General features: G+C 42.2%; 1 pseudogene; it reads left to right on the top strand.

Moving 5' to 3' along the window:
- Positions 1–5,650: 5,650 nt before the first annotated feature.
- On the top strand, positions 5,651–7,768 carry LOC149820902 (putative pentatricopeptide repeat-containing protein At5g52630 pseudogene; annotated as a pseudogene).
- The last annotated feature ends 251 nt before the right edge of the window (positions 7,769–8,019 follow it).

Here is an 8,019-nt window from a genome sequence, read left to right as displayed (position 1 = left end):
ATATACATACACATATGTAAATCATATATATATTAGCATCATCCAAATATGAAAATCATCATATTTTTTCTACCTCAAAATCTACACAGTTTTACAAGAAGCATAAAATCTCAAAAAATATCCATAGGGTTTTTTCTTTCAAAATGCTTGATCTTTCGACAAATTGAGTAGCACTCATGGGTGAAGTTTGTTCATGCCTTGGTATTCCTGTCACTAGTATAGAGATGCATGTAGTATTGCACCAATATACGGGTTTGATGGCTAAGGTGGTGGAGCAAGCAACGGTGAAGGCGACAATGGTAGTTTGCCCCACTGATAATACAATCACAGGTGGAGGTGGCTGTAGACATGAAGTGGCAGCATCAGAAGAAAACTGAAGAGGGTGGCTGAGGCAGTAAGGGCCGAGCTCTGTCCAGCTCTGGCAGAGGCAACTGAGGTCGAGCGAGCAATAGGCGGCGGCGGGTTGTGCCTGAGTGCTGATATATGCTCGGTTGGGCTGTGCCTAGCTCAAAATGACCGAGAAGGAGGGAGGGAGGTTGCCGGGGTGGCAGCCCCTTTTTGGTTGGTGCAGTCATCAAAAAAAGGGTGTCGACAGTTATGTTGGCATATACAGTAAACTAGAAGGAGAAGAAGGCCTGAGGTGCAAGCAGGGGCATCGGGTGGCACCTACAAAAAAAACAGAAGAACGAAAGAAGAGAAGGGTGAGGGTGCTATCAGGCAGAAAACCAAGAGAACAAAAGAAGAGAAGGGTGAGGGTGCTATCAGGTGGCGCCTGCACAAAACCAAGAGAATGAAAGAAGAGAAGGGTGAGGGTGCTATTGGGTCGCACCTGAAAAAACCAGAAGAACGAAAGAAGAGAAGGGTGAGGGTGCTATTGGGTGGCACCTGCAGAAAATAAGAAGAAGGAGGAGGTGGGTGTCAAGTGGTTCAGGGAGACATTAAGGGTGGTGTCGACTGGTTCGACGTCGTGCGGTCAGTGGCAAGTGATGGTGGCAGTGAGGGTGTGGGTCGACACCCTCACAACATGAGATACAAGAGAGTGGGTGAGACAAGAGAGGATTAAAAGAGATAGGAGAGAGTGAGTGTGCAAGAGAGACAAGAGTGTGAGAGAGACGAGTTAGAGAGAGAGAGAGACTTGAGAGATTGAGATCGTGAGGGGGTATTTATAAGATATTTGGCATGAAAATGGGAGAGGGGACGTGATTTTTAAGGGATGAAAAATGGTTTATCTCCAAATGGTTTGCATGAAATATTTTCTAGAAAATGTGTTTTTGAACAAGAAAATCTAGAAATTAAAAAAAAGAAAAAGATTAAGAAAACCAAAAGATTTTTGACAAGATTTTCATATTTACATGATATGTAGAAATCCATTAATTTTTTTTTGAAGCTATGTCTTTTGTCGATGCTGCTTAAAAGAGAAATGAAATCAATTCTTAAAAATAAAACATGGACTCTAGACTTACCTTCAAGTTTTTAAAACTCTTGGCTGCAAATGAATTTTTAAAAAGAAATTTAAGGTTGATGGATCAATATATAAATTTAAAGCGAGATTAGTTGCTAAAGGTTTTAAACAAAACCTGATAATGATTATGTAGGATCTCTTTAATTAGGACTTTAATTGCTTTAGTTTTGATTTACAAACTTGAAATTCACCAAAAGGATGTTAAACTTGCATTTTGAAATGATAACCTTGAAAAAAAAATTATATGATTCAATCTAAAGGGCTTGTAGTCCCTAGACTCTACGAATGTTATTATCTCTCATTTGCTATTTGCCGATGACCTATTGGTGTTTGGGAGAGGCAACAGAGCAAAACTTGTGGCCTCTACAGGTCATCCTTAGATGCTTTGCGGAAATGTCTGTCTGCATATGAATGGTGGAAAAAGTCAAATCTTGGTGCTCAATGATCCCAATGGAGACTTACAGCCTGTGGCATCAAGTATCTTCAAATGTGAAGGTGACTGGATACAGTCATGAGCTGCTTGTTTATCCAGAGTAGGTCATAAATCTGGTGAGGTTCAAGATCGCCCCTATGGTGCTTCATTTCTTTCAAAATTTCATATTACCAAAAAAGGTTGAGAAACGCCTTATAGTGATTTTTTAAAGATTTATTTAGGCCAGCAAATATTAAGGCTCATACACCTCTTTGTTGGATTGGTACACTATTTTCAAACACATTGATTTAGGGGGATTGAGAATTCATAAGATGCAACTCCAGAATAGGGCGTTCCTTTGCCAAATGGTTGTGGATGATTTGCAAAAAGGAAGATTGGATTGCGGTCATATTCATTAAAAAGTATGACCTCAATGGATGGCCTTCGAGCTGGGCCTAGAATAAAAAATGAAAGAGGGGCTCGGGGATTTTGAAGGGTTGGGGCTTTGGTCCTTGCCGATATCTGTCAGGGGGTTCAGGTGGTAGTTGGGGATGACACAGCTCTACACTGTTTTGGCAAGATCATTGGTGGGGTGAGGGTCGCCTTCGTGACACTTTTCCTTGCCTCTATGAGGTAACAAGAGTGAAGTTTACAAAGATCAAGCATGTTTGGTCTATCATCCACTGGTACTTGTGACATTGTGTTGCGTAGAGACCCTTTGGATTTGGCTTTCCAACAATGGTTGGTTCTCTGTAACCAATTATCCCATTTCTCGCTTGCACTGAATGAGGTTCAACCTTGGTGGACACTATCTAGCGATGGCTCGTTTGGGGTTGCCTCGTTCTACAAAGCCTTGCAACCACCGCTTACAATGGCTCCCTAAAAAAGCATTGTGGAGGGGAGGTTTTCCTCCCTAAAAAAAATTAATATACATACATTTTTTCAAAAAAAAAAACAGGCGGTGGCATCGTCGAAGAACGATTCTCTTGTGCAGCCATCCACCCTCCTAGCATTGTCCTTATCTCCTGTTGCTCCATTAGACATGGATTGATCCGCTCATCTACCGCAACCAAACGAGTTTCAATGCCTCTTAGTTGGTGCTCGATGCTGCCCAGTCAACCTTCTGCAGCTTGTTGGTGTTCTTCATTCTGATGGTGGAGGTGATTACCTCTTGGACAGTGAGATAGGAGACCATGAGGCTTGGCTCTAATACCTTGTTAGTCTTGTGCCCAAAGATGGGGGCTCACCTTGGTCGGAGTGATTCGGGGAAAGGGGGTTCCCTAAACCATCAAGCCATGGTAGTGTCTTAGACCCCCGAGAATCCACATGGCGAGCTCCTGCTTTAGTTCACGTTGTACTCCTGATCAAGGTTGTTAAATGTGATGAGGCGAAGCGAGGCATTGAGCCTGCGCTTCGCCTCTGAGGAGACTCTCAAGTATCTGTGGTATTATCTAAAATATCATACAAATATGTGGCATCACAGTCAACGCCTCGCACTACTAGTGAAACATTTCATCATTATTATGGTGAACATGGCTGCTTCTAACCCAGAAATCCCAGATTTGGGTTAGAAACTTTTTATATTTACTTTAAGCGCATCACAGCAACGCCGCAGTACCTTGAACGTGCGCCTCGGCTCTGAGGAGTACGTCTCTCACAACACTGCTCCTGATGCACCCAAGAATAGAAAGAGAGCCGAAAGAAGATCAACATTACCACTCACCAAGATCAACAAAATGTTGAACTCATGAACCCAACAAGAAGAAAAAAAAAATAGTAAAATAAAAAGCTAAAGAAAAAGAAATTACAGAGGCAACAAAGCCTAGCTCAACCAAGATCCGCTGGACTAGAAGGCACCACAGATGAGTAAACGTTGATCAGATGGAAGGGCTAACCACATGGCGAGCTCCTGCTCTAGTTCAAGTTGTACTCCTGATGCACCCAAGAATAGAGGGAGAGAGGCAAGCAAGAAAGTAGGGCCAGCCACCCACTTCCAGGGAGAAGGGACCTCCGATCTTATTTTCTTTTCTTCACACGGCAATTGCCTCCCAATGATCCCACCTATATACTTGCTCAATGATTTATAAAGAACGATTGAAAAAAACGAGATTCAAAAATTCTAAACCTACCCCGGGTGCATCCTTGATTGCACTCTTACAACTCCACATTCGGTTCTTATTAACCGGCTTTTTACTACACCAGCTAACACCCGAGTATGTGAAACCAACCAATCACATGACAACATTCAATGTAGGGTTTGCAATCTCTTGTTATGGGCCCCATAGTCCTCTCTGTCTCTCTGCTAGCTTTCTCCGTTAGTTCTCTCTGTTTCTGCAACTCAGAAACCCTATAGATGTTTTCTTCTCTGTACTCTTCTTCTTCATCCCTTTTGCTGCTAGATAGGCGACAAAGTCTAGGGCTTCCTAAATCTAGTGGTTTGAGTGGATCACTGAACTCCAAATCTGCTTGTTTTGGTTTCCGTTTTCTGAGAAATAGGGCATTGGGGTCCCCCATTTGTTCCCTAAAAGGTGGTGTTGGTTCCTCTTGGTTGCCTTCCGATGGAGGTGTCTCTGACGACTACGGTGTTGGTGTTTTTGTTATCTTGTTCCATGGCTTGATCAAATTTTGGGCTTTTAATTGTGTTCCCAAGAGTTTGAATAATTTCTTTTTTTTAGGTATTTGCCCTAATTTCTCATTTGATAGGAATATGTTTCTGATTTTGATTCTAATGCATATTTCATTTTATTGGATTTTTTTTGTTTCTAATTTCTTTCTTAATTTTTCTGATTTTTATTTTTAAATTTTTTGTTATATTTTAATTTTAAATTTAAAATGTTTAGTTTATGAATGAATAGATAACTTTAGTTTATTAGCATTTTTTTTCTTAATTTATGAAAAAATAGATTTATGAATGAATTTCTTATTTTTGACGTGTTTTTTGGCATTTGGATCTAATACGAGATCCAATATGATACCTATTAAAGCATTTGTATATCCAAAAATATGAATTTTTATTTTTTTTCTCAAATTGCTCAAATTTTGATCATTTTTTGGTAATTGGATAGAGTTCACGAACAAAATCCAATCCAAACTTGTTTACACAATAATTTGGTGTGATCGTATGATTCAAAACAAAGCTATCCGACCCATTTTACATGTCTCCAAGCTGTACGCACAAAGCAAATCAAATGCGGGACTCACGGAACACATGTCTCTGAACAGTTGAGGCAAATGCTGGACAAGTTGTTCTTGATCTGGACAGGACATGTGTTCTATCTGTGCTGCACATATGTTATGTCCAAGCAGTCAAACACAACATTAGTGTGTTGTTGCACCTGATCACCCACCTAAGGTGCCTTGGACAGTTTTCTTAGATGCCAAAAAAGAGTGCTCCAATCCTAGATGGGGCCGGCAAAAATTTGTGATGACATTCATCGTTTAGAAGAATGGCATCAATAGTTTAAAAATGGACAGACTGAAATTTATCCAAAACTTGAAGCACTTGGGAGGTTGTGGATGCCGTTCATATTCATGATGGGCGGCTTTCCAAGCGTCTTGGACAGTAGTTTTCTGTCCAAGGCCCATGAACCTGGTCTGCTCTCTCATTTTTTGGTACAGCCTGTGAGCTGTGGGGCTCAAAAGCAGATGGCAAGACTAATTTTTAGGAGATATGGAAAGCGAAGTATTTCCACATGGCCCTTCCACGAATGGAGCTTGCTGCCGTATTCAACATTTCTGAATTCTGATGCTCCCTCCCCGACCATCACATCCATATGATGAGGCGCCAACTTTCGTCGAGGCGTCCTTCACTGCCTTCCCTCCAAGGATCTACCCGCAAATCCTACACAACGTCCTCCCTCGCCCCCTCTGACATCAACTCTCTGCTCAACACAATCACCCACAAAGGCTACTACAGATGTGGCGCCCAAGCCCATGCTCAGATAGTCGCGAATGGATTCCTTTGTATTCCTTTCCTGCTCCATGGCCTCATGAACATGTACGCCAAATGCGGCCTCCTAGATGAGAGCTTGTTCATCTTTCACAGCACTCATGAGAAGAACGTCGTATCGTGGACCACCATCATCTCCGCGCTTGGTCAATGTGGCCGACCACTCGAAGCGCTCGCTTTCTTCTCCGTCCTGAGGCGCACAAGTGTGTCGCCCAACCACTACACTCTCTCTGCCATCCTCTCGGCTTGCTCTGATACAGGGGCGCTCTCGTTTGGGAGGCAAGTTCATACTCTCATCCACAAGTCTGGCTTTTATTCGGACGTGTTTGTTGCCAGTGCACTCGTTGACATGTACGCTAAATGCACGGACTTGGATGATGCTCGTCAGTTGTTTGTTGAAATGCCTGAAAGAAATATCGTCTCGTGGAACACCATGATTGTGGGATGTAATCAGAACCAGATGTACGGTGAAGTATTTGGGTTCTTCTGCGGGCTTCTTAAGGAAGGCATGAGGCCCGACCAAGTGGGTTTCTCTAGTGTCTTGAGTGCATGTGGTAATGAGAGATGCTTGCGGTTGGGGATTCAAGTCCATGTTCTTGTTCTAAAACTTGGTTTGGAGTGTTTGGCATTTGTTAGAAATGCGATGATTGATATGTACAGCAAGTGTAGGAGTTTGGGAGATGCAGTGAAGCTGTTTAGGGGATGGACTGGTAGAGATGTTGTGACATGGAATGTTATGATGATGGGCTGGGCTCAATGTGAGAAGTTTGAGGAGTCATGTCAGTATTTTTGGATGATGAGAGACGATGGAATCATGGCGGATGAAGTATCGCTTTCCACTGTGCTTCAAGCCTGTGCAAGCCTAGCAGCTCTATACCAAGGAACTGTGATCCATAATCAGATTATAAAATCTGGATTTGCATATAATGCGTGTGTTGGGAGCTCTTTGATCACCTTTTATGCAAAATGTGGAAGCCTATGCGATGCATATCGAGTTTTCAATGAGATAAAGGACCGCAATGTTGTTATTTGGTCAACCATGATTTCTGCATGTCAACTGCACGGCCATGGTGATGAAGCTATTAAGCTTTTCGATGAGATGGTCTCTGAGGGTATCAAACCTGATTATGTTACATTTGTATGTGTGCTTTCCGCTTGTAGTCACAATGGGCTTGTCGAACAAGGTTTTCACTATTTTGATTCCATGACTCAAGAGCATGGTATGAGACCAGGGTATGAGCATTATGCTTGCATTGTTGATCTCCTAGGTCGAACTGGATGCTTAGTCGAGGCTAAACACTTCATAGAATCGATGCCCATGCAACCAGATGCATCGGTTTGGGGAGCTTTGCTTGGAGCTTGTCGAAATTTTGGCAATGTGGATATTGGAAAAGAAGCTGCAGAAAAGCTTTTTGAGATAGAACCATACAACTCTGGAAACTATGTTCTGATGGCTAACATATATATGCGTAAGGGGATGCTAAAGAAAGCTGATGAGGTTAGGAAACTGATGAGAGAGAATGGTGTGAGGAAAGAGACAGCTTGTAGCTGGATTGAGGCTAGGAATGTAACTCATGTTTTTACAGTATGTGACAGATCGCATGCCAGGACTCCTGAAATTTATGAAATGATTGAGAAATTGGTGCAGTTGGTGAAGCAGAAAGGGTATGTCACTGATACGCAATTTGCAATCAATGATGTGGATGAATATAATAAGGAACAGAGCTTGTGGCATCACAGCGAGAAATTAGCGCTGGCATTTGGGTTGATAACCATCCCAGCTGGTGCTCCAATTAGGATAAAGAAGAATCTGAGGACCTGTGGTGACTGTCACACTTTTATGAAGCTGGTTTCAGAAATCCTCAGGAGAGAGATCATCATACGAGATATCAATAGGTTTCACAGGTTTACAGATGGTGTCTGTTCCTGCAAGGACTTTTGGTGATTCAATCCTTGAAGAGAATTTCTTACCACACTATTTTTTAGATTGATGATATGCTTTAAAGGGATTAAGGCATCAATTTGGATCCAAGACATCTGCAACATCAGATGCATGAAAAGAGTCGCTTAGGTAAAACTCTTAAGCTTTACCTCTTAAGCTGCTTTTGAATGCCTGGGATCTCAGATCTGAGGCACTCTGAGATCCTAGGATCCCACATACACAGAGCGCTTGTGACCCTTCGTTTGCAAAGCCTC

Source organism: Nuphar pumila, chromosome 12, assembly GCF_984573655.1.
Source record: "Nuphar pumila chromosome 12, dmNupPumi1.hap1.1, whole genome shotgun sequence".
Taxonomy (NCBI): Eukaryota; Viridiplantae; Streptophyta; class Magnoliopsida; order Nymphaeales; family Nymphaeaceae; genus Nuphar; species Nuphar pumila.
This window is presented reverse-complemented; position numbering and strand designations above follow the sequence as displayed.